We start from the raw sequence: 25,990 nt of genomic DNA on the forward strand, positions 1-25,990 counted from the left end.
TGTATTAATTTCTCAGACAGTTAGAAGTCCTGTCTGTTGGTCTTTATTTCTCTGCTTGTATTTTCTCTATTTTCTTTGGATTTTCTCTGTAGTTCAGGGTGCTGATTTTTCCCCCAAACTAATAAATGTAATTAAAAAAGATTATTGACCCCTTGAACAGCTATCTTTCCTAGTAAAGCAGATCTAAGAACCTGTGCTTGCAGCCATCCTGGGCATGTCTATGTGGTTGCCATTACACACCCTCAGATCTTTTTCAGACAAACTGTCTTCTAACCATGTGTAAGACAGATAACACTGGCACACAACAGGGCTGCTAGAAGAGGTTTATTCTTGATCTGGTCAGACAGAAAGACAACTTTGAAGGGGTTAATAATCTTACTTTATTCTAATCTAGTCTTCTCAAAGGGAGTTTGCCAATAATGGGAGCATTATCTCCCACAGCATTCCCTAGTCACCCTTCTTGCAGAGGCTGGTAAGAAGAGGGGAGCAACTACCCCATGTCTCAATGTGGTCAATCAAGAAAGGCACAGCTTATGCACTCCCCTAAATCCCCTTAAGTATCAATGGGGGTTGGTTGAGGTAAACACAGATTCCCCCTAAGCCTTGATGGGGGCCAATCAAGGCACACACAGCATTTCCAGTTTGTTCATTCAACCCTAAGAATTGGCCACTCACTTACCAGTACCTACCTGCTTTATAGGGCAACAGACAAAAAAAAAAGGCATATTGCCAACAATAGCCTCCAATTTTATGTTACATCATCCCTGTATCTCACTGTGTAGTCACAGTGGATATTTACAATTTTAAGCACAAATGTCTATATTATTTATCTTTATATATTGCTGTGCAAGCATGATGAGATGTTTTGAATCATAATTGTGAGAATTCATATATAATACTTGGGGACAAGAGATTGTTATGGCTATGGGAAACTAAACTCTAAGAATAACAAAAATCCACTTTATACACACTAAAATCCACCTTACTTATGCCATGCCTCCCCCAACTCTTGCTTGTGAGGTTGCTTTTTTATATCCCAAGTGTAAGAATATATCCCTGTTAGATTTAACTTTCTTTGATTCAGCCCAATGTTCTAGCATCCCAAATTCTTTGTCATCAAGCAGGTCAGCTTTGTGTCATCTGCAAATTTGATAAGCCTTTTATCTAATGTTAATTAGCACAGTCAAAACACAAATCCCTTGATCCCTCCAATGGAGACCTCTTGAAAAATTGCTATTGAGCCAATAACAACTATTTCCTAATCTAGACATTCAACCAGTTCCAAATCCACCTATTACTATGTAGCACCAATGCAATATTTACAATGTCCACAGTCATGATAAAGACTATGACTTATAAGTATCGCATGACGTTCAATCACAAAATATACCAAGTTCTCCAGATACAGGATAGAACCGAAGCATTTATTTAGATACCAGAAAACCCAATCCCAAAACCAGTAAGCCAATTCCATCATAGTACCAAAGATATTCAGAAGCCATAATAATGCTGAGAGCCACAGCATCCTTCAGCCTTCCCACAAACCAATACAAGATCAATATCTACTCACAAACCTATCTCCTTAATGACTGTCCTCTCTCCCCCACTGTCTCACTAGCTCTGACCAGCTTCCTGTGGGCTCTGCTTCCCTTCAGCAAACTCCTCCCACCACAGGCTCCATGTCACTATATTCAGCCTATTAGGGGACAGAGTTTACTTTCAAAGCAGGGGAGGTTTTCAAACTCCCCCTCCCCAGGTCTATTAAGGGGCAATGAAGATCTTCAAATTCCCATTCCCATTACACGCTGTCTACTCCACTTCTCCCCATCTTTTTCTAAAGAACTACATTATGATTTTTATAATGCTTTGCTAAAAACTTGGTAAACTCATTCCCCTGATCTACTAGTTGAGTAAGTGTCAGAAAAGGAAATAAGGTTAGTCTGGCATGACCTGTTCTTGATGAAGCCACACTGGCTCTTTGTAATCATCCTTTCTTTTTCTAAATGTTCACCAAACATCTCTTCAATGATTTGCTTTATAATTTTCCCAGTAATCAAAGTCAAATTCACTGACCTAAGGTTTGCAAACCCTATTCTCTTCCCTTTTTTGAAAAAGAAACTAAAAAGTGGCAGACAATATCATCCCAAAGCCATGTACCCTTCTATGGTGCTTATGCAAGCACATATGTATGTGTGTATGCATATTATATGAATATATGTTTGTATGTGTGAGTTTCACATAATTTAGTGATTTGTATAGTACTTCCCACTACAATAATGACAAATATGCCATATTTTACTGGAAAATATTTTATTAGAAAACAGAGAAAGGCTATTGTTGCTATTTGTTCCACATATTATGTTTGCCTGAGTAAATGTCCATGTGAATCAAAAATATCAAGATGATAACAAGCTTAACATAGAAGAAATTGTTTAGGAGAATTGCTTACCTTTCCTTTTTATTGTTTCTAGAATAACATCAAAGATGTTAAATTTTCAATAACTTTTCCTTTACTACCTTCTTCAAAATCTCATATTAGTACCCCAGGGATATTAGGAAAGTATAAAGATATAAATACCAATCACTTTCATTAGCTTCTAAGTTTTTACTGATTCTGATCTCTTTAAATTAAAATAAACAAATACACATAACCCAATTGTTGCGGGGGAGGATGCAAGAATAATGAATCAGGTAGATTCAGAAAAAAAAATATTCACTTTTAATAAACCACATGCCTTTTATTTGTTCCAGTTCTTTATTCTTTATCTTCATGGACAGTATATAAATATTTTTGCTTGTTTCTTTTTCCTATTGCATTTCTGGATTACTTAGAAAAGTAAAGAGAACAGAGCCTTATGAACACTGAACCAAAAAGTTCCTCTTAAGCCACTAAAATATTTACTCCAGGGGTAGATTTTACAGACTTTCCAATAAAAGATCCAAAGTAATTTATATTGCTCCCATGGTCCTCGATATGTATTTCTTTAAAATACGCAATAAGTTTTGAGGCCATTGGATATTAAAAACATTTTTTTTAGTCTAGACCCAGTATTTTGTCAGGAACTCCCAGTGTAGAAAGTCCCTTCACTGTTGCAACTCAACCGAGTCTCCTGAGGGCTATACATGGTTAAATGGCTTGGCTAAGATGACATTGGTGGTATACATCTCAGAAGCAACACTTGAACCTAAGTCTTACTGATACCTAGGCCATCCCACTATACCACGCTGCCTCTGATAAAAAACAATTAATTTGTTTGCCAATGGCATTATTATCCCAGAGCTACACAGGCCCTTCTAAAAGCATTTTCAAAGTAAAGACAGCCAAGTTTTATGTTCAATGCTTATTTTTTGTTAATAACCTATGGCCAAGCACAATGTTCTATTTGGGACATAGACCCAAATTATCAAAGTGTGACTGAGTCCTTTGTGCCTCCCTCTCCCCCAGCCAATGCACAATGAGTAGACTACCAATGGGAGAATAGAATCTTTGAGAGGACATAGATGAACATCAAAGAAGATGGGCAGGCATGAAAGACTTGTGTAGGAGGCAACATCAATATGGATGAGATCACAAATCCATTTGAGTATCTGAGTAGTTGATGTAAAAGGATTCCCATGAATTTTATCAATTCAGGGTTTTTCTAGAACCTAAGATTTTATAGCTTTATAATTTTTTTGTTTTGAATATTGCTACTTCAAGCACTCCTATCCTTTAAAAATAAAAATAAACCACAAAACAATCAATAGTTTCACTCTACTATTCTTCCAAAAATCTTACATGGTCAGGAATATTAATTCTATTCACATAGCCAGAAGAAGATCACTTTTGGGTCAGAGTTGTCTAACCAAGCAAGGGTTCAAGTGAGCTAATTTAGGGTGACTATTTCATGTGTGCAGAAACTGAACAGGGTGTGCAGGGAGGAAAATGCTGTAAGGACACATTGAAGCATAGCTTAAGGAAATGTGACATAATTACAGACTCATGGGAAGCCACAAGGGCAGAGAGATGAGCCTGATGTACCACAAACAGATGGAGGGACTCTTTTTTGAGCCAAAGCATTCAGCAAACAAGAAAAAGGAGAGGTAAAATTGTAAATAGCTCCAGGCTTTGAAAATAGCAACTTTAGTACAGAAACAAAGGCTACCTGAGATAATGTTCTATTGGTCTCTCAATAGATAGGTTATCGATAAAAAGATAGATTAATTTATGACAATGTCATTAATATTTCTAAGCACAAATGAAAACCACATACACTGTATTAATCCAAGTATAGGCCATACCCCTAAAGTGACATTGCTTTAAAAGAAAACTGGACATTAAAAATACATATAAAATGACTCCATATTTAAAATATATTGTACATGTTTTTCACATCTTTGTATGCCCCCAAAAATCTTATTCATTTTTATAATCATTGCTTTCTTCACCTTCATCATCACTTTCCATGTCATTTTGTCCCTAATCTTCCCACACTATGTCATCTTCACTATGATCCATTACATTTGAAAAGTCACATTTAGTGAAGTCATGGATAATACATTCAGGAGCTATTTTTTCTCATGCTGTTACAAAAACTATCAACTGTACCAAAATATTGCACAGAGTGAGTTCCCAATGTGTCATCTTAAATCACGGATTCTTTACCTATGGAACGGAAAACATGATTGGTTGTAAGCCATACTCACATTTTATACAAGTCAGATTTGAGGGGGAATGGGAGAGAGGGAAGTGTAGCCCATACTCTATATAGCTATATGTACACATATATAAATACTACATATATTATATACATATATTCAGAAAGAGAGAAGTTTAAAATGGATCAACTTTAGAGTGCTCTTAACTATCACAAACTGGTGCCTGACACAAAATTCCAAGTTTTAACAGTCATATTTTCCCAATATTACTCTATGAAACACATTAATATCACAAAAATTAAAATTTCGGGTGACCCAAAGTGCACAATGGAGAGAGATGCAGTCAGCTTAGATAGGCTGTGCCATATTACAATCAATGGCTTGCACACCAGGAATGGGAGAAGGGCTACAATTTGGGAAATGTTGAATTGGAAAACAAAGCGAGGTGCTCATAAATTACAAGGGAAGAATAATAATAGTCTTTCCTTCTTAATAGCCCTAGTGCTACAGTGCTTTGTTGTTCAGTCATTCAGTTGTATCTGACTCTTCATGACCCCATGGACCATAGGGTTTCCTTGGCCAAAAAATTAGAGTGGTTTGCCATTTCCTTCTCTAACTACACTGGTACCCACAAAATATTAAATACTTAGAGGTTCAATAGACAGAACAGTGGACCTGGAGTCAGAAAAAATTAGTTCAAATTGGGTCTCAGATACTTATTAGCTATGCTACCCTGGACAGGTCACTTCACCTCTATCTACCTCAGTTTCTTCTTCTGCAAAATGGATTCCCATTTCTTACCTTTGTGAAGACAAACAAAATATTTGTAAAGGACTGCACAAACCTTAAAGCATTACATAAGTGCTAGTTATTATTGTTATCTAGATTAAAGCTTGAAACGAATTAGGTAGATTCTCTCTACAGGCTTTTGAGAGGCCATAGCAAGAATCACAGGAAAAAAGAAGATGCTCTACACTATTAGAGGGAGTATCCACATCAATGAGACCATGAATTAATTGAATTATCAAGGCATTAATGCAGGAGGACCGTCACAATCTATGGATCTGAAAAAAAGAAAATTTAACTAATTTTGGTGGGAGACAACACCTTGTTAGTACTTTAATCAACACAACTAACCAATACACAAAAAGAGGACCAGTCATAAATGTATAGAATGTTTGGTTACCCAAGTGACTTAATTCTAGGAATCCTATTAAGGCTCTATTTCTTTCCTCTCATTGCCTCATTCCTGGACTCATTCATGGTCTCCCAGTCCCAAGTATCTCCCCACTCTAGTTCTGTCCTTTGTTAAAGCAATCTTCCTAAAATGTCAGTCTGATCATGTCACCACCCCTCCTCCCATTCAATCAATCCCAATGGCTCCCTATTACCTCCAAGATCAAATGTAAAACCTTTTGTTTTGACATACAAAGACTTCCATAACCTGGCCCTCTCCTACCTCTCCAGTCTTCTTACATCTTATATTCTAAGATCCCATGACATTGGCCTCTTTGCTGTTCCTTTCATACAATACCCCATCTATCAACTCTGGTCATTTTCATTGAATTTCTCTCCTCTCCTCTCCTCTCCTCTCCCCTCCCCTCCCCTCCCCCCCCCCCCCCTCCCCCTCCCCCCCCCCCCCCTCCCTCTCCGTCTCCCTCTCCCCCCCCTCCCCTCACTTCTGCCTCCCAGCTTCCCTGGCTTCCTTTAAATCTTAGCTAGAATCCCACTTTCTACAAGAAGCCTTTCCTGATCTCCCTTAATGCCAATGCCTTCCCTCTATTGATTTTCTCCTATTTATCCTGTATATATCTTGCATATATGTAATTATTTACATGTTGTCTTCCCCACCAGATTGTAAGCTCCTTGAGAGCAGTGTCTGTCTTTTACCTTTCTTTTCCCAGCTCTTAGCACAGTGCCTAGCACATAGTAGATTCTTAATAAATGCTAGTTGACTGACTCCCTCATCAAACACACACACACACACACACACACACACACACGCATACATGCACACAAAAACCAAACCCTTAATCACCCTTCTTGTTAATACTTGAAATTCAACATTTCTTTTTATTGCTTGACTTAAAATATATTTATTCTCTAATAAAACACTCTCTGATAGCCTTAATACATTAGTACATTAGTGATCATCACATTGAATGAGATGTGTGGATGAGATTTTGGTTCTTTTTGGAGAGCAGGTTTTGATGGGGAAAGGTAGGAAAGAATGAGGATACTAGGTAACAAGTATCTGCAGAAGCAAAGCAGCCTTCATAGTTCATAATATTGCCAAGGCCCAGTTCCACATATCTTTGAAGAAAGGCATCATTGTGAAGTAGAAATAGCATTGGGTTTCAAGTCAGAACAACAGATTTGTGCTTTTATTTTTTTTTACTCTGGGCTTGTATCAGCAATGCCATATTCACAATGCCTATAGAGATTACAAATATGCTGATATAATTATCCATCACAAAATACGTCAGGTTTGCCATTTGGGGAAATAAACTAGAAAATTTATTAAGATACCAAAAGACTGAATCCCAAAACCAGAAAGTGAAAGCCATCAGAGTAGTTATGACATTGGCACAGGTAGATAAAGTAGAAAGCACCCACATTTTCAAGCCTTTAAAACAGAACAGGCTACCTCAGGCAAAGGTCCTCCTCTCCCCACTCACAGCAACCACCCAGCGTCCTGGAAGAGCGCTCCCAGCAGCTCCGGCCCCTGGCAGTCCTCAGCAGGAGTCCCAACTCAAAAAAAAAAAAAAGGCAACCGCCGCCAACTGCCAACCACAGGACCGTTAGCTCGGCTTTTCACTTTCTCTTGCTCTGCTATGTCAGCACGTCCATGGGGCATGGGAGATCTTTAAATCCCATAACCCTTACAGGGCTTCAGTTTCCTCATCTGTAAAATTAAGGGGATGAGTTAGATCAATTCTAATGTCCTTTCAATCTCTAAATCTATGATCCTATTTTTTTGTTTAGTTGTTTTTCAGTCATCATTGACTCTTAATGGCCCCCTTCAGGATTTTTTTTTTTTGCTTTGTGAAGGGGGGAGGGCAAGGCAATTGGGGTTAAGTGACTTGCCCAAGGTCACACAGCTAGTACGCGTTAAGTGTCTGAGACGAGATTTTAATTCAGGTCCTCCTGACTCCAGGACCAGTGTTCTATTCACTGTGCCACCTAGCTACCCCAAGGATTTTCTTGGTAAATATGTCGGAGTAGTTTGCCATTTTCTTCTCCAGATCATTTTATAGATGAGGAAACTGAGGCAAACAGGGTTGATTTACCCAAGGTCACACACCTAGTAAGTGTTTGAAGCCAGATTTGAACTCAGGAAGAAGAATCTTTCTGACTCCAGGCCCAGTGGCTCTATCCACTGCACCACCTAGCTGCCCTCATGATCCTATTATCTAAGTCCTAATCTTGGCTGTGCCACTAAATATCTATGTAATCTTCAACAATACACATTTTCTCTAGCTTTGGTTTCCTAATCTATAAATTTAGAGTATGGACTGGATAACTTTTAAAATTACTTCCAACTTTAAAGTTCCATAGTTTTATGCTCTGATATTCAAATACCTGCAGTACCTTAGGTGAATCACTTGGCCTCAGTTCCCTCATCTATAAAATTATTGGTTTGGGAGATCTGATCACTCAAGTTCCTTCTAATTCTGATGTTCTACGATTTTGTGACTATAATGATCCCCAATATTTAAAAGAGTCTTTTCTGACTTCCTCATAATGTATATTTAACTCCAACATACTGACTATCAGTGAAAGGTAGCAGAGTAGAGTAGATAGAGATTTCAAAGACATAATCAAGCTCAAAAAACTCTGGGTTCAAGTCTTCACTCTGCTATATGCAGTCTGGCACAAAGTGTCAGAGGATACACTTATACAATCTCTCAACATCCTGAGCAGTTCTGAACCTGGGGCCTATGAACTTTCATTTCATATTCTGATAGCTATATTTCAATATAATTGGTTTCCTTTTTGCTCATATGTATTTTATTTTATGCATTTAGAAACATTATTCTGAGAAGGGGTCCATAAGTTTTATCTGACTGCCAAAGCAGTCCATGAGACAAAAAGCTAGGAATCCTTGCTCTAAGTTGCAAAGCAGTTGCAGATCAGCTTTGGTAGGAGGAATTGCCTCACTGAGGAGTTCCCTCCATTGGAAAGACCACATTTCTATACCATACTTTAGTACTATCCAAATAGAAAGCATTCCAGTAAAACCTAAATGAATTGCCCTACAGCAAATACAGTGCACAGATAGGGAGACTTTGCCATATAATGTAAATAAAGAAACAAGCAATGTTTATCCATGAGAAAACTCAAGGAGTACTACATTCAGGTATTTAAAAGGATCATCATGTGCAAGAGGGATTAAACTTGGTTTTTTTGGTCCTAGAAAGTAGAAGGAGAAATGAGTGGAAGCTGCAGAGAGGCAAATTTTGACTCCTTTCAAGAAAAAACTTGCCAACAATTAAAGTTATACAAAAATGGAATAAACTTCCTCAGGGGACAGGATGACCACACTGTTGAAGATGTTATAACAGGAATTCTTAGTTGAAATATATGATTTCCACATTGGAATTTCTATAAACTTTAATTAGAAAAGACAATGGTATGAACCAAAAATTTCAAGTTTGGAAACATCAAGACACCCAGTAATACAAAAAGGAATCTGGGTCACATGCTGTCAACCTTAATTACTTACTGGTACAGAATATAGAAATTGCACTCTCTAGATTGCTGCCATGTTATCTGACTTGTTGAAGAATCCCCTTCACACAAAATCATGAAACTTATATGGAAACATTCACCAAGTGTCACAAAGGAAAAGTCAGAGGTCAAAGACTCAGGTATATGTTTAGCTGATTATAGAGAAGGAAAGGGGGGGGGGGCTTGAAAAGTGATTCAGGGAAACTAAATTTATCTCTGTCACACAATAGAAAAAGATTGCTCTGTAAAAAGTCAAATTATTGCTCAATTTGAAACTACCTTGTTGATTAAACAGAGAATAGTCTAGAGATAAATTGTTTCTACATTAGTCAGTAACTGAATGCAAATGAATACCTTCAAGATTTTACTAGACGCCATGCCTTTCATCACCTACTTTGAGTGGCTTTGTTTTCCCTCTTCATAAAACTACAAAAATTTAAAGCCAAAAGTGTTAACAGAATTATCTAGTCTGTACTCTCATTTTGTAGGTGAGAAAACTAAAGCTAAGTGCAGTTGTATATTATTGACGATTGTGAAGCTCTTCAGAAGCATAGTCAAGATCTGAACCCAACTGATTGGATCAGAGGTTTTTGAGCTAGAAGGGATATTAGAAGCCATCCAATCCAACCCTTTCGTTTTATGTTTGAGGAAAATGAGTCCCAGACAAAGTAAGTGCCCCGCCCAAGTCACATAGGAACTTACAGGATTTGAAAGTGAGTGCTCTTTTCACTTTCTTCTTGACTTTTCATTTTCTCAGTCAAACAATTGACATTTATTCTACACTCAACACAGAGAATAAAATATAAGCATCAAACATATGTCCCTCATCATTGTTATTTCCTCTAAGCAGACTTAACTCAATCAGTCTAAAAATAAGATCATTCTGAGTTTCAGCCAGAAAGTATGAGCAGTGTATTTAGTAGCATTGACCATCACTTGATTAAAAAACAGCTTTTTAAATTCAACATCCCAGGGGATCAAAACTGATCTCCCCCAAAACAACAAAAACAATAAAAACCCCTACATCAGCAAGAAGAAAGCACATGGAAAGAGAAATCAGTTTCTAAGTCTTTGGCCATGTTTTGATAATAATTTTGACCTGTTATTGCCTTAGGCATAATTGACTTTGGTACTTACACATACCTTTTCATTTTTTAACTAAAATCTTCTCCCCTGCTTATCTCATTTCTTTTCACTTCTCCTCTGCAATCTTGTATGTCTGTATATTTTTTCTCTCTCTGTCCCTCTGCCTCTCCTTACATTTTCTCTCTTCTTTACAAAGTTAATATAGAAAAACCCAAACTCTTCACTTGCTTGTTTGTAAATCAAAAGAAATTATAAACACTTAGGTGATACAAGAGCCATAATAACCATGAGGACCAATAGCAAAGAGTGTAAAGAAAATAAACTTATAAAATGAGCATAAATAATGGTTTTAAATAAATTCAAATACTCTACAAATATGGAAGTTTATCTGGTATAGAGACCAGCATCTGTTGTAATAAACTTAAAATTTTATTTTCTACTTTCTGATCTGAAAAGCAGCCTTTCTTTTAATTTACAGAAAGTACCCCTCCCCTGAAAAAAATCATAAGTTCAAAAAACCACATAGGTGACCTCAATTCAAAAAAACATTTTTAAAACCCAAATTCTCAAATGAAAGAAGTTATAGCGGTAGACTTGGGGTCAGGATAAAAAATGGGTTTGAATCCTGCCTCAGATACTAGTTGTGTGACCCAGATTGGTCACTTACCCTCTCCTAACCTTAGTTTCCTAATCAATAAAATGGATATAATAATGGGACCCTCCTCATTAAGTTATTATGTGGGTTAAATGAGCTGACATATGTTTATCACTTTGCAGAAGCTTAAAGCTCTAGATAAATGTTAACTATTATTGTTATCAATGATTCATTTCATAAATGGATTTAAATCCAAAAATGGATTATTCATTAAATAATGAATGTTCTTACTTTATTTAGAGTAGTTCTTTTTTTATATAATCCATGACCACAGGCTCCCAAAGCTCTGGACTCACATGGTATGATTTAGGTAGGTTGACCCAAAAGGGTCACTTTTTATCTTTTACTCATTATGCTCCCTCTCAGAGTATACTCTAAGAAAATTTCTAAATATACTAATGTCCTGTTTAAAGGGGTACATTAGGGAAATTTCTGGTGTTGCAGGGACCCACTGGCAATTTTTGTTTGTATTTCCAATTGGAGTCCCTATATGCTCCATGATATCCCTGCAGAAATTTTGTATGCCCTCGATGTGTCAGAAATTGTGGGTACCCTCTGTTACAGTGACACAAAAGAATCTTCACCTGGGACAATTTCTCCACTGAAATAAATGCCATGACTTCCAATCAACTCATGTCACATATCCCTGTTGTGAGGCCTACTAAGACAAGAATTTCCCTTTGGGGAAAAGAATAAGCTTGCCTTTTTCCCCTTTTCTTTATTGTCTTTAGGTGGGGTAGAAACCTTTCCAACTCCTCCTTGATCTTAGTGCCTTCTCTCTGAAATTACCCTCAAATTATCCTCTATAAATATTGCTTGTACCTGTTATTTTGCATATTGTTTCCCTCATTAAATTATAAGCTCCTTGAGAACAGGGGCTGTCTTTTGTCTTCCTTGATATCCCCATCATTTACCACAGTGTCTGACTGTATCAGCAATGCAATATTCACAATACCTACAGCAATTATAAATATGCTGATGTGGTTATTAATCAAAAAATATACCAGGCTCTCTGTATGGGGGATAAAGCCAGAACATTTATTAAAATACCAAAAGACTCAGTCCCAAAACCAGAAAGTCAAAGCCATCAGAGTAGTTATGAAATTGGCACAGGGAGATAAAGTAGAAAGCACCCACATTCTCAAGCCTTTAAAACAGAACGAACAGGCTACCTCAGGCAAAGGTCCTCCTCTCCCCACTCACAGCAACTACTCAGAATCCAGGAAGCATGCTCCTAGCAGCTCCGACCCCTGGCAGTATTCAGCAGGAGTCCTTAGCAGAAATTCTGGCTGGCTCAAAAAGGGGTTGGTGCCACCACCTCCACCTCGGCACTACCGCTACCACTGCTGCTGCCTCTGCTGCTGCTGCTGCTGCCGCTGCCTCCACCACTGCCAGTCACTGCAGGAACTCTAGCTTGGCTTCTGCTTCCTCTTGTCCCACCCCTTCCTGCTATGTCAGCAAGTCCAATGGGGTATGGAAGATCTTTAAATCCCATAACCCTTACACTGACATATATTAAAGTATGAATTAAATGCTAGTTGCCTGACTGAGTGATTGACTGAAAAGTAGGCTCTCATATGTACTAAAATAAGTGGTAACCTATGAAAATTTTGTAAAATAATGTATTTATTAAACTGTATAACCACATTTGAGGGGTGAGGGGAAAAGTAATCATAATCACCAGCTCATCAGCCACAGTAGGCCTGGAATCTCATGGGAAAAAAAAATTTCCAGATTGTTTTTAAGAACTGTGCTACACGGCCTTTTCTGATGCTCCTTAGTAGAAAGAATTGGGGAAGACATTTGAAAGAAGAATACCCAAGTCTTCCCAAGTCACTAGCCAACTATACAAAAATGGAAATATGAACAAATGTGCCAAAAAACACCTTGGTGGATTTGTTGGAACAAGTAAATGTTTAACTGGGAGTCTTTCAGGGAGATGAGGAAGATATCTCCCTGATCCTAGTTGATAAAATCACCGGAGCAGACATCTAACATCCAGGTCAATCATTACCTGTTCCAATTCATAACTGCTATTTTAATATAGTCATCTTGTCATAGCATTTTGTTTCCCAACTATCAGATACAGTAGTGATAATATAGTTTGAATAATGAATATACAGGCACATTTTTTAAATATTTGAATTCTTTAAAAGATATCGTTTATTCATTATGATTTTATCGTCCTTGAAGAGACCCATATGTGACTGAAAACTACAGAGCCGTGCATAAAACAAACTATGGTGAAATCACATGCTTTCCTGCCAAGCAAGAGGCTTAGCAACAATTTGCTATATATAGAAGAATATCCTTCTAAGTAGATCCCCATAGAGAATATAATCTCTAGTCTAACTTCTCTGTATTTAATTACTGAATTTCTTTTTATTCATGTATAGAGCTCTCCAGAAAATAGCCTCAGAAAACTGAATTGGTTTGTGATTAGGACAAATGGGAGAGAAAAGGCATAGTTCACATGCAGAGGGACTCATTCCACTGAACTAACACTATTCACAGGTTTCTCTGGCAGGTGTAGATTAACTACTGATTTGATGCACCAACTGGCCCATTTGTTGTAAATGAGTTTTCTCCCATGTGGTATTTAGTAAGCTCCTTGTCCACCAAATAACTCCCTCTTTGGTATGAAACTCTCCTTAGGCTCCAATAGACTAGGCAGATTAAAACTCACCAGTAAAGTCTATTGTCCTCTGACAACCTCATTTTGATGTTTTGTTCAAGAAAGAAAATTGCCAAAGACCCAGAACACTTCGGCATCTGTTCTCTTAAAGCCTGAATGCAGAAAGAAGAATGACAAGCAGACAAGGTTTGCTTTATTTATTCTGTAAATGGCTATTTAGAAGGAGGGAATGCCTAATCCATGCTCTCATTAACTACAAACAAGGAAAATTTGAGGAAGCAATAATTCACTTAATCAAAAAAAGTCCTCTGCTGCACAAACCTATGGTCCCATTATTCAAAAGCATTTAAAAGTAATGATAGACCTGAGACAAAGCATGTTCATAACACAAGTGCTGCATCATTCACATTTCCTAGGTTTCTGTCTGTAGCTGAATGGCACAAACATCTACAAAATACTTAGTGTATATTAATGTTACTGTAAGTGATAGGCCACAGTAGCCTAGCTGAAGCATTGATCAATCATGAAGAAATAGATACTAGACATCTTTATAATACTTTATAAATATCTTTATAATACTCTATTGAGTAAATTTATTATGGAAACTATATATCTTTATAATACTGTATGGCAAATACATACATATATCTGAAACAGAAAATATTTATTGAAGGACATTGACAAGAATCACACAGGCAACTCTCAAGGAGTTATTTATATGAATTGATGGAGAGAATTTTCAAAATGGAAATTCCTCACACCAATGAAATCATATTAACAGTAATAATAATCAATTGATATTGATGATACTTGTCTTTAGGTAGAACAGAGAATTCCTCAGTCCAGCTCTTTTTTTAAACAGCATAATAGGAAGCATATTAAGCAAAAAACAAATATCAACACAAGTATTTTCTGGTAATTAAGTTTGAATTGAGGAACATGCAGAAGATTATGTAAGAAAGGTAGCATCAGTAAGCACCAAATTAATTTGACTTTCCTAGGAAAATGCTAAGAGACTATGATAGGGTATCCAATTCATAATCAAAGGAAAATGAGCCAGAAAATATTCTGGTACTAGATTTATTTTTTGGCAGTTTAAATTTAACCAGCTGGTTAAGCACATCCTATTCAGCTTTTTAAAATGAAACATTTGCCTCTTAATTGAATATTCATTTGCATATCATAATAAAAAGACAATATAATATCTTGGGTTGTGACTCCCTTCAAAAGCAGGTCGATGTTTATACTGTGCATATAGCACATAATAAAATCATAGATCCAAGAAAATTTCTTTCAGATATGACAGGCTGTAGGCAAAAGTCATAATGGAAAGAGACCCTGAAAAATTCAGTCCATTTTCATTGCATTAAATTCCATGCAAATTAAAAGAGAGGAATAAAAACTGATATAACTAAACTAACTTTGGAATTTTAGAATCTATGAGAATCAAATAAGGAAAAAGAAAACTCTTTGAAAATATAGGCCCCCATCTTTGTGCAATGTCCCTTCTCTTCCCCACTATCCCACTAGTTTCAGTAGGCATTCCAGTTAAATGAATGGGACACTTGAGTGGGCCTGCTTCCGGACATGCATAGTGGAGGGTGTAGCAGCAAGCATCCTAGCATACCCAGGATGGCTGCTAGCACAGGTTCGTAGATCTGCTTTTCTAAAGGAAAGCAACTCAAAATGGGTTAACAGTCTTACTTTAATCAATCAAACATATATCATTTACCTAGTTCAGGGGAAAAAGTCAGCACCCTGAACTTCAGAGAATACAAACAGAAGTTACAACAGAAAATAACACAATTTAACAGACAGGGGCCTGACCATTACATCCATACCTAGTTAGTTACCAGAAAGGGAAGCACCAACATCTGGGTTTTCAAAGCCAGGGGGCTCAACAGCTGCCCAGAGTCTCATCTGGCCAAGTCACACAACTCTTCCCAAAGTGAGCCCCAAAGCAAAACCTCACATTAGCGTATATATAGCCTTCTCCTGGGTCAGAGAATATCAAGTAACAAGATGTGGGCATTCCTGAAAAACAAGCCTCCCACCACAAGCTCCATGTGACCACATTCAGCCTATTAGGGGACAGAGTATATTTTCAACTCAGGGAAGGTTCTCAGATTCTCTTGAACCTATCAAGGGACCAAGGGGCAGGGAAGATCTTCAGATTCCCATTACAGAGAGATCTTCCCCTTCTACCCAACTGTCATCTTCAGCAAAAGAGCTAATGTCCTCTGGCTGCCTCCTGTTGGTCATGATAACTAGAAGTCATACAATATAATATGATAATAAAAAGTCTTTTGTTTGGCTGATAAGCCAGAACTCCATGGATATCCTAAAGGGAAATTCTTTGCTCCTCAATCCTCTTCCTTTTCAGAGACTCTTTCAGGCTGATTTTTCATCCTTTTCCTAGAATTCAGGATCCCTCTTCTTCAATACTTTTAAAAAAATTTGATTTCTTTGGCATGACCACTTTCCCTGGCAAAGCCAATCATAAAACATATACTTCTGAGATAGCGTGTCTGGGGAAAACAACAACAGCCACCTACCCCTACTAGCCAAACCTTTATTGGTGAGCTTCTCAAAATATAGTTAGGCTAGTAACTAAGTCACAGATACACATTTTCTTATTTGCCCAAGGTCAAAGACTTTCTAGTTGAATAAGATCGGCCAGAGTGTCTGTTCTGCTAATGATGCCTTCAAGAAAACAGGATCATTTTCCTACTATAATAAGGCACAATAGGAGGGTGTTAATAAAGGATTGAAAACATACTTTGTAGAAAAAAATTCATGCCATAAATTTTTTCATCAACATTTACTGAATGCCTGCCTTGTGGGGAATACCAAGGTAATATCAATGTTATTTTTTTAATAATTGATTTATGCCATTTGTTATCTCCTTTTGGTATGTCATGTTCCCTTTATCATAAGTTCACCTGACATTTGACATAAAAAGAAAGCAAATCTTCCTCAGTCTCTGCTGAGCTGTCATGCCTGTTTAGGTGTTCAAACAAGTACAATGTTTCCTCAGATACTTGGAGTCAAAAGCTATACATTCACTACATAATCTTAAACTTAAGAATAGTATTCAGAAGAAATCCTTTATGAACAGAAGTACTCACAATAATTATTGCTTCTCCCCCTGGCAAGTTCAGATTTATGCATACTAAGCTAAATCAAAAGGTTAGTCTGGGGGTGGCTAGGTGGTGCAGTGAATAGAGCACCAGCCCTGGAGTCAAGAGGACCTGAGTTCAAATGTGGCCTTACACATTTAACACAAAAACTAGCTGTGTGACCTTGGGTAAGTCACTTAACCCCAATTGCCCTCCCAAAAAAAGGTTAGTCTGTATTTCATTTTAATACCACCTTGCTAAACATGCATACACACACACTTATTCACATAGTTATTAACTGAGAAAGAGCAAATTGAACTTTTCTGCTGGGAGAGAAATTTAAAAGACTCACCAACACTTCAAGTCTTTTGGTAAGGAATAGAAACAAAAGAAAACTTAGCTAGCAAAAATAATTAGTTAATATATGAAGCCATCAGATTGCTGGTGTGAGATCCTCTTCTACTAAGCTATGGCTTCTTCCCATCCTCTATTGGAGTTCAACCTCTCCAGACTTGTTTCAGTATCCCAGAATATCTGTCTCTCCACCATGTCTTACCTTCCACCTAACATTGCCTTCACAGAAAAAGGATCACTTTCCCACTGCAATAAGGCACCAGAAGTGTTACTAAATGATTCAAAATATACTTTGCAGAAAAAAATTTCAAGCCATAAATTTTTTTTCAATCGACATTTATTGAATGCCTACTTTGTGAAAAATACCAAGGTAGTATAAATGTTATTTCCCAATAACTACTTTATGCCATTTGTTCTCTCTTTTTTGTGTGTCTCTCAAACTTATTTTATTGTTGTTCAGTCGTTTTAGTTATGTTGAAGTCTTCATGATCCTATTTGAGGTTTTCTTGGCAAAGATACTGGAGGGGTTTGCCATTTCCTTCTCCAGCTCATTTTACCGATGAGGAAACAGAGGCAAACAGGGTTAAGTAACTTGCCTAGAATCACATAGTTAATAAGTGTGTCTGAGGCTACCTTTGAATACAGGTCTTCCTGACTCCGGGCTTGGCATGCCTAATAACACAGGATATTTTTAATGCTGCTTGTCTCTAGAGTATAGTCTGTGGCATCTATTGCAAATATAAAAATTCCTAGTTATAACTCTGCTAGATCACTAGAGAGGTGTAGGGGTAAGAATGAAAAGCAAAGAGAGAATTTAAGTATGAAAGTACTCCAATTCAACAGAAAGCAATGCCCTGTCTAGTTTCATATTTTTTTCCTTAGCTAGCATCTAGTGATACTAGAATATATCCACTCGCCTAGTAAAATGAAACTTCTCATGATAGCCTAAAAAGGAGCCCAGAAATTCGTAGGGTTTTTGTATTATTTACTTACATAAAGTCATTCTCTAGACAGAAAAATCCTGTAGGAAACTTATCTTCAATAGACATCACTAAAATAGAATCTTAAACCAATTAAACATTTTCTACTTTTACAAATCCCCCCTAAATCAATAACAATAAAATATCAATTACAGTTATAATCTTTTGAGTAAGAAGTTTTTCACACGTCTTTTTATTGTAATCAAATGTTCACCTCTAAATTTTAGCATCCTAAACAACTTTAAAATAATGCCTAAAATGAATTGTAGAGCCACGGAACCAACAAAAGGGCAGGGTAAAACGACTTTCCAGCCCCCACAGCTTAGAAGGTTGGCAGGAAAGATCTGTCTCACTGTGGTGAGAGCAGAACATAGTCCAGCACAGGCTACTCCATTAGCCAACAGCAAGGCCCTATGACCTAGCACAGGCCAGCAGTGAGGCCCAAGACCTTGCATTGAGCATCCAGTAGCAGGCTATGCCAACTACAAGTAAGCAACAGGCCTTGGAGAGTGACTGAATCAGCAGCAGCTTCTGAAGATCATAGCCCACAGATAATAAGGGAATCAGACAACTGTTCAGAAGGAAATTACAAGAGACCCTTTATTGGTACTAAGGGTTGGACAATGTTGCATTGCCCATACATGGTTCTGAGTCCCAGTCCCAGAATGAGGAAGAGCTATATAGCACACTAGAGCATCCAGTTGCAGGAAAGGGGAGGCCCAGGTCATAGTTCCAGAGTGGAAAAGAGTGCTTGTGGTCACTCTCAGACCAAAGCATAGAACAGGATAGCAGTGACCATGCCTCTCCTTAGATCATACCACCTTGAAAGAAGTGAAAACTCATTGACACACACACACACACACACACACACACACACACACACACAACTAGTTCTATAAATAGCAGCACAAAAAACCTGAAGCTTGAGACAGTGTCCCCTCCACCCAGGAGAAGTCCAACTTTAACCTAAAGTTAAAAGTTAAGGAATAGGCAGGGAAAATGAGAAAAAAAAACTTAACCATTGAAAATTACTATGGTGAGATAGAAGATCAAAACATAAATTCAGAAGAAAATAAAGTTAAAACAGCTACATCCAAAGACTCAAAGAAAAATGTGAATTAGTCTAAGGCCCCAAAAATAATTCCTAGAAGAGCTCACAAAGGATTTTAAAAATAAGGTAAGAGAGGTAGAGGGGAAAATGGGGAAAGAAATGAGTGATATAAGAAAATCATGAAAAAACATCAACATCTTTCTAAAAGAGGTACCAAAAAAAGAACTAAAGAAAATTCCACATTAAAAAATAGAATAGGTCAAATGGTAAAAGAGGCACAAAAAAATCCACTGAAGAGAAAAACTTCTTAAAAAGAAGAATTGGACAAATGGAAAAGGAGGCAAAAGCTCAATAAAGAAAAGAATACCTTAAAAATTAGAAATGGGCAAGTGGAAGCTAATGACTCCATGAGACATCAGAAAACAAGAAAAAAATCAAAAGAATGAAGAAATAGAAGAAAAATGTGAAATATTTCACTGGAAAAACAACTGAGGGGTAGCTAGGTGTCACAGTGAATAGAGAACTGACCCTGAAGTCAAGAGGACCTGAGTTCAAATCCGGCTTAAGACACTTGACACATCCTAGAAGTGTGACCTTGAGCAAGTCACTTAACCCCAATTACCTTGCCTTTCCCCCTCCAAATAATTTAATTAATCAATTAATTAGCTAATTAATTAATTTTAAAAGTGACCTGAAAATAGATCCAGGAGAGATAACAAGAATTATTGGACTACCTGAAAACCATGATCAAAAAAAAAAAAGAGCCTAAACATCATATTTCAAGAAATTATCAAGGAAAACTGCCCTGATATCCTACAACCAGAGGGTAAAACAGAAATTGGAAGAATCCTCAAAGAGACTCCAAAATGAAAACTACCAGAAATATTATAGATAAATTCCAGTCTTCCCAGGTCAAGGAGAAAATTGAAAATATCATGAAGTCACAGGATAACACAAGATTCAGTAACATTAAAGGATTGCAGGGCTTGAAATATAATATTCTGGAAAGCAAAGGAGGTAGGCCAGCTGCCTACAACTATGAATAACCCACCCAACATAACTGGGTATAATGATTCATGGGGTGATGTAATTTTATTGAAAAAGAGGACTTTCAAGCATTCCTGATGAAAAGACCAGAGGTGAATAAAAAAATTGACTTTCATCTACAAGACTCAGATAAAAATGTCAACAGGAATGTGGAATTACAAGGGATTCAAGAAGGTTAAACTGTTTGCATTCCTACACAGGGAGATGATACTTGTAATTCCTAAGAGCTTTATCATTTTTAGGGCAGTTGAAGGTAGTATAAATAGACAGAGGGCATGCATGTGAATTGACTGCAATAGGATGATAGTTAAAAAATAAAATTAAGGGACAAGAAAAAGAAATTCACTGGAGAAGGAAGAAGAGAGGGGTAGAATGGGGTAAATATCTCACATAAAAGAGGTGCAAAAAAGTTTTTACATTGGATGGGAAGATGGACAGGGGCAGACAATGCTTACTTATCAGAACTGACTCAAGAGGAAATAACAAACACGCTCAGTTGGGCACAAAAAATCTACCTTACCCTACAGGGAAATAGGAGGGCAAAAGGATAAGAGAAGTGGAGGTATAGTGCCAACACAATATTCACAGCATCTACAGCAGCTATGAATATGTCAGCTTAATTCTGAATTGCAAAATATAATAGACTTTCCACATGGAAGACAGAACCAAAACATTTATTCAAACAGCAGAAAGTCAAATCCCAACACCATAAAGCCAAATTCATCATAGCTATAAAGAAATCTATATACAAAAATACTGCAGGATGCACCATCATCCCCAAGCCTTCTCCCTGCTAGGGCCTTCTCACAAACAAACACTCACAGCTCACTGCCTGCCTCCTCTCTCTCCCTCAGCTCTAACTACTCTGACCAACTTCTTCTGGGCTTTGCTCCACCTTTCCTGCTACACCCCTTCCTGCTGCACCTGCGGCAAGCTCCTCCCACCACAGACTCGTGTGACTCAGGCTTCCATGTGACTTAAGCAGGTCATATGGGCCTATTAATGGATGGGAAAGATCTTCCCACATACATTACCATTACAGAGGAGTGGATCACAGTACTGATAGAAAGAAGGGCAGATTGCAGAAGGCAATGACCAGAAGCAAAACCCTTTTGAAGAGGAACAGGGTGAAAGAGGAGAGAGAGAAGTATAAATGGGGGGGAAATAGAATGGAAGGAAATAATACAGTTAGTAATCATAACTGTGAAAAAAAATACAGCAAGTTTCTCTGATAAATCCTCATTTCTCAAATATATGGAGAATTGAGTCAAATTTAGAATATGAGTCATTACCCAATTAATAAATGGTTAAGGCATATGAACAGGCAATTTTCAAAAGAAGAAATAAAACCTATCTATAGTTACATGGAAAAATGCTCTAAATCACTATTTATTAGAGAAATACAAATTAAAACAACTATGAGGTACAACTTCACACCTATCAGATTGGTTAATATGACAGAAAAGTAAAATGATAAATATTTGAAAAAGATATGGGAAAATGGGACAATAAAGCACAGTTGGTAGAGTTGTGAACTGATCCAACCATTTTGGAGAGCAATTTGGGATTATGCCCAAAGGGAGATAAAACCATGAATACCCTCTGACCCAGCAATACCATTACCAGGTCTGTATCCCAAAGGCATTTTCAAAAGGAAGATTTTACATATGTGTGTATGTGTGTGTGTGTGTGTGTATATATATATATATATAAAGAGAGAGAGAATATACATATATAAAGAGTATATATACATATATAGAGTATATATCTGTAAAGAGTATATATACATATATATACTATATATTTATTTATATATATGTTCTTTTTGTGGTGGCAAAAAATTGGAAATTGAAGGGATATCCAATAATTGGGGAATGGCTGAGGAAGTTATGGTATATGATCATCATGGAATACTATTGTGCAACAAGAAATGATGGGCAGAATGCTCTAAGAAAAACCTGAAAAGACTTACATGAACTGACAGAAAATGAAGTGAGAAGAACCAGGAGAACTCTGTACATAGTAACAGCAATATTGTGTGATGATCAACTGTGAATAACTTAGTTCTTCTCAGCAATACAATGATCTAAGACAATTTTGAAGGACTTATGATGAAAAATGCTATCCACCTCCAGAGAAAGACTGATGAAGTCTGAATGCAGATCAAAGCATATTTTTTTTAACTTTCTTAACTTTTCTTGGGGTTTTTTGTTTGTTTTCTTTCATGACATGACTAATATGGAAATATGTTTTCCATGACAGTGCATATGTATTCTATATCAAATTGTTTCCTGTCTCAATGAGAGGGGAGGGAAAAGAGAGAAAGAATTCAGAACTCAAAAAAAATTTTTTTTTTTTTTGCAGGAGAAAGGCAGGGCAATTGGGGTTAAGTGATTTGCCCAAGGTCACATGGCTAATAAGTGTTAAGTGGCTGAGGCCAAATTTGAACTCAGGTCCTCCTGACTCCAGGGCCAGTACTCTATTCACTGTGCCACCTACCCACCCCCCCAAAAAAATTTTTTAAGAGTGAAAAAAATGTTTTTACATGTAAATGAAAAAAAATAAAATTAAAAAATTTATCTCAGTAATGGTCATTGAAAATGGCTCTCTAAATCTAATTTCTATCTGACCAGCTTAGAATAAAGTAGAAATAGAAGTATAACAAATATTTTTAAAATGGTCTCTGTGCCAGAACTTGTCTAGTTCTATCTTAATCAGCACTATTGCCTTTGAAATTATCATATCACACTGTTCTAGTGATGCTGCTATTGTTTCAAATATTTCTGAAATTCCTCTTTTAGAAATGTTTTTAGAAACTATTCACAAAGCACTTTCAAAAGTCTCTCATTACTTTATAATCCAAGTGTTGATCACAAACCTAGGATAATTTATATTCAAACCTCATTCAATAAAATTACTTATTAGTAAAAAAATAATAATATATCATTTACCTTAGAGAATAACTGGTCTCATTCACCATAGTTGACTACAAATGGGTTTTGGCTGATTCTAAAACTCAAATCAAATCTTAAAAGATAAAGATTTGCCATCACTTGTTACATTCAAAGAAATGTGCTACTAGCTCTGAAAACAATCCCAAAAAATGAGTCCCAAAAATCTTTTTGGCCAATAGTATCACTGCCTGAACAATTATATGATTTCTAAAGATGACTACTTTGAAGGAATTACCATCTATTTAAATGGAAAAATTCTGATCTGGTCTATCTTTTAATGTTAGAAATTACATTTCTTTATAGTCACATTTTCTAGATCTTTAAAACCAAGCATATTTGTAGTGCCCATGTGCTACTGCAATTTTTTTAAGGATCCCTTCTTATAACATCATGGGGCTGAGGAACAATCAAGGATTGAAAAAGCAGGGATTTCTGGGATAGAGAGAGCAAATCAAGTGTAATAATGTGAAGAGGAAGGGTTCTACCCAATGTCACCTATTCTAAGGAGGCCTTTCTAGAGTCCCCCAGTTAGGGCAACACACACCTAAAAATTGCTTTTTTGCCAATTTTGTATATATTTTATTTATTTATTTGTGTGCATATAGTTTCCCTTCAGTAAAATATAAACTCCTTGAAGGAACAAATTGATTCACTTTTGCTTTTGTATCTTCCTACAGTGCCTGGCACATAATAAATGCTAAATAAAATCTTGTCACATAAAATAGAAAATGTCTAAGCAGGGACTAGCTCTCTATACCCTGCTTCTTGTCTTTGTTATTTCTATACTGTGCTATCAATGCTAAAAATGTAGGCTACATTCAATGAACTGACAGCCTCTATTCCCCATTGAGTTCTAGGAGTCTACTAAAGAGTTCCATGAGTGCTGTATTTTTAATATGTAGAGTCATCATTAGGATCACAAACACATACCAAGCCATTACGTTTAGAACCCCTCAGAAGAGCAACATGAGAGTCTTTCTGAACTGAAAAGGAATTAGTCTAAATGTACCAAAGAATAAGTGCATCCCCAGACCAAAGGTTAGAAAGCCAATGAATTTTTCCCAGTCAAAGACATTTCTTTTAAAATTTATATGCATTGTGATTATGCATAAATTAATTTATAACATTAAAATAAAATATTTTAAAACTTGTAAATCAAGTATTGATCATAGTTATAATTAGCTTTTCAAATTACTCTCAAGAGTCCTTTCTCGTTCAGCCGGCCAAGATGTCAAAAGGGAAGAAGGCCAAGGGTAAGAAGGTGGCTCCGGCCCCTGCTGTAGTAAAGAAGCAGGAGGACAAGAAAGTGGTCAATCCTTTGTTTGAGAAGTGTCCCAAGAACTTTGGCATTGGTCAGGACATCCAGCCCAAAAGGGACCTTACTCGATTTGTCAAATGGCCTGGGTACATTAGACTGCAGCATCAAAGGTCTATCCTTTATAAGCATTTGAAGGTTCTGCCAGCAATTAACCAGTTCACCCAAGCTTTGGATCATCAGACAGCTACTCAACTGCTTAAACTGGCTCACAAGTATATACCAGAGACAAAGCAAGACAAGAAGCAAAGGCTGCTGGCTTGGGCTGAACAAAAGGCTGCAGGCAAAGGAGATGTCCCCACTAAGAGACCACCTGTTCTCAGAGCAGGTGTTAACACTGTTTCTACCCTGGTAGAAAACAAGAAAGCACAGTTGGTAGTGATTGCACATGATGTGGACCCCATTGAGCTAGTGGTCTTCCTACCTGCCTTGTGCTGGAAAATTGGGGTTCCTTACTGTATTATCAAAGGTAAAGCAAGACTCGGTCACTTAGTTCACAGAAAGACCTACATGAGCATTGCCTTCACACAAGTTAACCCTGAAGATAAGGGAGCCCTGGCTAAGCTGGTGGAAGCCATCAAAACCAATTATAACGACAGATATGATGAGATCCATCATCACTGGGGTGACAATGTTCTGAGTCCAAAATCAGTGGCTCGTATTGCCAAGCTGGAAAAGGCAAAAGCTAAGGAACTTGCAACCAAATTGGGTTAAATGTGTATTTGATTTTTCCCTACGTAAAAATAAAAATTTAAACAAAAAAAATTACTCTTGAGAATTATAGCACATTAAAATATATATAATAAAGTCTTTGGAGGACTATTGTGACACTAAGATTTCAAAGAATTTAACATGCATTGAGAATTAATTTTCCCATGAAATGTTCATATGTTAATGATACCAAACTGCAACAGAGTGCTTTCCATTTGATGAGATGATAAAGATCAATATGGCAACCCCAATATTTTCTAGTTAGGCTGATAAATGAAATCAATTTTAAATTACTTTATTCAGCATGCCCACTAGTTGATTTTAAAATAAAATTATTTCCTTATAAATTTTAAGAGATAAAATATGGAAGTATAAACACACTACAAGTTGTTGGTATTCAGCTATTGATTCTGGTTATCAGAATATAGGTTATACTCATATTTCCTCCCTCATTCCTACTCTTAACTTCCCTTTAGAACATAAGCAACAGAGTAAATGAAACATTTTTTCCCAGGCTATTTATTCAAGAAAACTTGCTCAAAGGACCTTTTTCCTGATCACTGGGTCATGTTACTTGCTAGTTTATGTTTACAGCTGTGCAAGCAAATGGTTTATATTTCTGTATCATAAATGAACTTTTCAGCATTTCCTGAAAAAAGCTCCCCAAAGTCAAAATTTTCCTATATGAAGCATCCATTCTAAAAACATCTCAAA

General features: G+C 36.9%; 1 pseudogene; it reads left to right on the forward strand.

Annotated features, from left to right (window-relative positions):
- The first annotated feature begins 24,454 nt into the window (after positions 1-24,454).
- Positions 24,455-25,292, forward strand: LOC138143291 (large ribosomal subunit protein eL8 pseudogene; annotated as a pseudogene).
- The last annotated feature ends 698 nt before the right edge of the window (positions 25,293-25,990 follow it).

Source organism: Petaurus breviceps, unplaced genomic scaffold (genome assembly GCF_028583685.1).
Source record: "Petaurus breviceps papuanus isolate PSGF00001 unplaced genomic scaffold, PetGlider_PUasm1.0 90638, whole genome shotgun sequence".
In the NCBI taxonomy this organism is placed as follows: domain Eukaryota; kingdom Metazoa; phylum Chordata; class Mammalia; order Diprotodontia; family Petauridae; genus Petaurus; species Petaurus breviceps.